The following is a 5,433-nucleotide window of genomic DNA, read 5'->3' on the forward strand; positions in this document are numbered from 1 at the left end:
TATGAGAAATTGTTTTCTCGTTTTGATGATAGTTCCTAAAAAATAATATGAACATGATTTATTTTATCTGGATTATGAGCCATCAAACTTTTTGTGTAAAGGGCCAGAGAGTAAATATTTTAGGTTCTTTTGGGGCCATATGGTTTCTATTGCAACTACATAACTCAACCCTCTAGTGCAAAAGCAGCCCTAGACAATGCATAAGTGATATAAATGAATGGGTGTGGCTGTGCTCATAATCAATCTATAGTTACAAAATCAGACAGCAGGCAGGATTTCGTCCATGGGTCATACTTCGTCGATCCCTCAGCTATGCAATTTTATCACTCAAATGCAACAGCATTCTTAATTTTTGTAGCCCGTTGGAGGCCAATGACATAAAGCTTTGCTGGGAAAATGAACGTTTGTCAGTAGTCCCAAGAGAGAACATTGGTGGGGGGATGGAGTCATGCCAGGACACCCAGTCTAATCCTTTTGCTAGATGATAAACAACCTACATGTGGCAGCTGGCACCCCCGTCAATGGCAGTATCATGGGGGGACTTGGACAGGAGCGCCTGAAGCCAGATTTGCCTGGGTTCAAATCCCAGCTCTGTCACTTGCTCTGTGTCTGACCTTGGGCAAGTTACCTAACGTTTCTGTGTCTCAGCTTCCCTTCATCTGTAAAGGTGAGACTGGCGGCAGTACCTGTTTGGAAAGGTTGTTGGAGGTTTGGCTGAGTTGATCCCCATGAAGCATTTACAACAGCTCCTGGTACTTATTAAGTCCTAACAACTGTCCTAACGGCAGCTGAAGATGCTTACACATTTCTATGCATACCCATCATCACAAGAGTTCTTTAGGAATAACTGTGGTAGGAACGAGGCAAAGAAAAAATGTTTTCTGCTTTTAGTTCTAGCAATATATGGAGAAGCCACCCATTCAATGTTCAGTTTAATAATGCAAGCTGGCTAGCCTTATCTTCGGTTGAACAGGATAGTTTTACAGAGTAATTAGGTAACCCATGACTAAAACTGCCGTTTGGATTCTGCTTGCAAGATGGTATAAGTATGAGGTCTTGTATCCTAAACTAGCAAAGTCTTGAATGCATTTATGCAATTCTTTATAATACACTTAAATCATGAACATTGTTGAGGATAAAATACAGGGCAAAATTAAATATAGAACCAGTCTCCGAGCTGTAGCTTCCTACGCCCAATGAAAACAACTTAATTTTAGCACAATATCATTTGCCAAATTGAAATAGTGTTGTTAATTTGAAAATTTGATCAATTTTACAGCTTTTAAAAAAATGTGTAAATGCATTTTGTTTTTATAGCTTACATACAGTTTATACAAGAGCTAAAAGCAAAAGGAGATAATGGAGGTCACATACAGATATGTGCTTGTACTTATCCAAGTTCATTCATCCCCAGCTAGAATAGAATGGGAGCTAGAGATTTTTGTCTTTTTTTGGCCATTGCCTTCTCTCAGATTCCTAGAACAAAATTATATTCTAGATGCTTAATAGGTAGTTAAGAAGCATTTGTTCAATTATGTTGAGTTAACATTAGAATAAAAATAAAGGTCAGGGGCCGGCNTGATGCAAGAGCCATGATTTGTTGGCGAAAAGGTCAGGTCATTTTCATCTAACTTTTTCATTCAGCCTTTTCAGCACTTCCAAATAGTAAACTTGGTTAACTGTTTGTCCAGTTGGTACAAATTCATAATGAATAATCCTTCTGATATCAAAAAAGGTTAGTAGCAACATCATTACAACAAGTTTGTTAATTTAATTGTCAGACCTTCGTATTCATACAATGGAACATTGCTCAGGAACTTTTATAATAAAAGAGCAAACTGAAAATATGCAACAACCTGAAGGAGTTATTAATAAAAACCATTACGCTGAATGAAAGAAGCTAAACACAAAAAAGTTCTTACTGTGTGGTCCTACTTGTATGACATTCTAGGACAGACAAAACTAATTGTACAGTGACAGAAAGCAAATCAGGGGTTGCCTGGCTGGGGATAGGGATGGAAACTTTCTAGCATGATGAAAATGTCTCTATCTTGTTTTGAATTTTGTTTACATATAAGTAACAATTGTCAAAATTCATCCATCTGAACATCTGAGGGCTGTGTGTTTCATTATATGTTAATTACACCTCAATTTAAAATATGTTGAAAAAGAAAGAATTCGGATGGGAACCTCTCTGGCCTAGGCCCAAGCAATAGCAAGTGTCCTCCCTCTCTGCAGATGGCTTGCTGGTGAGGCCTGAGAAAGGGAGGGAACCATGAAACACACTTTACCCCTCCCCAGTCCTGAGACTGTGGGAGAGATTTTTCAAAACACTGGTCAGGGAACTTGCATTGAAAACCAGCTGAGTAAATACTGGGACTTCGGTGAGCTGTGTTTTTTCCCCTCCTTGTTTGGAAATTTGAGACTGGTGTATCTTTCTCAAGCACATTTCATTCAGAAGATAATTTACATTTGCACAAAATCATGGCTTTAGCCCATCTGCTCAATGATTATGTAAGATCCAACACTCATTAGAAGGTGACGAGCATTGATCTTAGGGAGCATAAGAACTTGAGTGCTTGGGATTCAAGTTCTTCTAAAATAATCCCCAGCTCCGCCCAGTTACCATAGCCTGTCGTTTCTAATGTTTTCTTTGAAACATCACAGTTAATATCCATTTCAGGGCAATTGAATCATTGGGAAAGGGGGGGGGAGGGGTTTTTTAATTCTCAATTGCTCCACCAGAATTCCTACTACAGTTAAGCAAGACTGTGTTGCCAGTGGTTGGCGGGGTGTGGGATAGAAGGAGAGTTGTTTGGCTATTTATACCTGATGGTTTTATCACCAAAGATGATTTGTAACAGCGAAACAGCTGGAACAGTAACATGGTTCATATTAATGTATGCATGTAATTGGGTTAGGAATGGAATTAACATACATTCTGGTCTTTGGTTTGCTCTCAGAAGTTGAGACTCCAGGTTTATTTACAGTCTCAGTTTGCACAGCCAGGCAGTTATGTTGCTGCACAGATGGCGGGGAAGGGGAGGCCATGTGCTACGGATCAGCGGGTGAATGTCAATTTTACAGTGTATGGGTGCAGCCCTTCAAAGAGGCCAGAGCCCCTAGGAGAAGGCAGATGACAATAAAGGCTCCTTTTGTCTTCCAGGGTTCTTAATCCTTCCATTCAGCCCCTTTGTTCTTGCTTCTCCTGCCAGAACTTGAGGGAGGCGGGGAATGGAGAGACACAGGGAGATGCCAAGACCAGGGTGACAAGACTGAACCTTGTGGGAGGCAGGAAACAGAGCAGGAACGGTAGCCACCAGATGCGAGGGCATTAGTGGGACGCTGGGGCTGTGACCCAGTGGGAAGGTGTCCTCTGAGATACTAGAGCTGAAAGGCAGGCCAGAGGAATGGCCCACAGACCTGACAGAATCTCAACCTGGCAGGAAGCCCCCTGCTCTCAGGGCAGAAATGAGGCCAGGGAGACAGGCAGTGCCGCTGATCCTGAGAGGAAGCCATCGTCCACTATGGAAAGAACAGAATTCGGTCCCAGCACTGAGGGGCCTCTGGGTGGAAGGTAAGTGCCCAGCCAGAAAATAGGCCTGGGGAGCTTGCCATGAGGCAGTCATCTGTCTTTATCCCTCTCTGTCTTCCATTATAACTCATTTCCTCCTCAGGCCAAGTTCATTCCCACAGCNAAAAAAAAGATTAGTAAAGAAAAACACTGAGTCATTTATTTGAATTATCTGATTGGCTCAGAATGGACTAAACACCACAAGTGGATAGAGGTGATGCTCTTAAAACCAAAAGGAAAACCCTCTTTCCACCACGAGTGTTGGTTTAAAAGAGTTCTGTGCTAATTCAAACACAACGTGAATTTGCCTGAAATAGAGTTACAGGGCTCTTAGCTGCAGCAAATGTCAAGACGGAATCAAAACAACCCACCATCTACTCGCTCAGAGTTAAAAATGCTTCCTGTGGCTGAAACAAAACAACCCACCATCTACTCGCTCAGAGTTAAAAATGCTTCCCGTGGCTGAAACCCTTGTCTCCAAAGTGGAAACACCAGTGCATTAACAAATGTTTAATGGGGGCTCACCACGGTGTAGGGTACTCACCGAGACGTTTCCAAAAATAGCAGCCCATTTTTGTGGCTGTCCTGGGAGATCTCTTTACATCAAATGATTGCACGTTGGATCCATTTGTCAATTAAAAGCAGCACCACAAGGATGGAGGGTCTCCATCAAGATTTGGCATCCCATCTCTCTCGTTGTTTGTCTTTCTCTTCTCACAGCATCTGAAAATGGAGCATGAGCTCACATTCCCCTCTGCTTCTCCTGGTTCTCTCTTCCCTCTTCTCACCGCCATTTAGGGGCCTGGGTTCAGGAGTTAAGGCTACAGGCTGTCCAGCAAAACTGGCTCCTTAAAGAGCTGTCCTGTAGCCTAGAAAAAGTAACCTTCCTCTGTATGGAACCCCCCTGAGGACATCAGGAATCCCTAGCCATTATAAAATGGCATACCTGGCATATCGCAGTATTTGATGAATGAGTTCCCCTCTTTCCCCTTGTGGACCCACGTCATTCCTTCTCCATTTCTTATGTCATGGTTTGACCCTTGACAGCGATATAGTTAAGACTGGGCCCATCATGCATTTGTAGTGTTGGGGTTCAGGATATGCTACTCCAGCGCGTGGCCCCTTGGCATATTGAATATTACAAGCTAAAAGGAATTTGAGAAATGACAGATGCAACAAGGGCTTTCTGACCTTCCTGTGCAGCAGGTCATAAGACTCTCATGTGAGAGGTACCCTCCCTACACCTGGAGGAAAGGAGCATCCTCATCTCCAAGACAGAGAGAGGGACACCGAGGGAATCAGAACAAACAGGCCTTGCCAAGTTTCCCCAGTTCACGACACTTACCTCATATCCTTTGCTTTTTCATATTCTTCCACTACCGTCCACTCTATATCAAACCTAGCATAAAAACACTCGGGTTTAATAATTTCTTCTGGTCTCCATTTCCTTATAAAGACTCTTGTCATGTAAAACTTACATTAAATAAATTTGTATGTGTTTCTCCTGTTAAATTGTCTTTGTCAGTTTAATTTTCAGACCTAGCCAGGGACTCTGAGTAGGCCAAGGACAACTTTTTCCTCCCCTTGATTAAAGGTGGCCAATGTTGACATTTCAAATTGTCCTTTTGTTTGGCACCTGGGAAGTTTTAATACCCCCGGGGCAATCAATGTCCGTAGTATGATTCTAGATGGGTGAGCGGTATCTCTATATTTGGTACAATGGGAAAGGGGGGATTATAAATGCGCAGGTGGGAAAGGACTCCTTGTAGGTACACTAGGACAGCCTTCCTCAACTCTTGGACATCCCAGGAGGTCTGTGTCAGTTTGGGTCCTTCAAGAAGCAAATGCCAGGGCCGGCC

Source organism: Hipposideros armiger, unplaced genomic scaffold (genome assembly GCF_001890085.2).
Source record: "Hipposideros armiger isolate ML-2016 unplaced genomic scaffold, ASM189008v1 scaffold_52, whole genome shotgun sequence".
Classification (NCBI taxonomy): domain Eukaryota; kingdom Metazoa; phylum Chordata; class Mammalia; order Chiroptera; family Hipposideridae; genus Hipposideros; species Hipposideros armiger.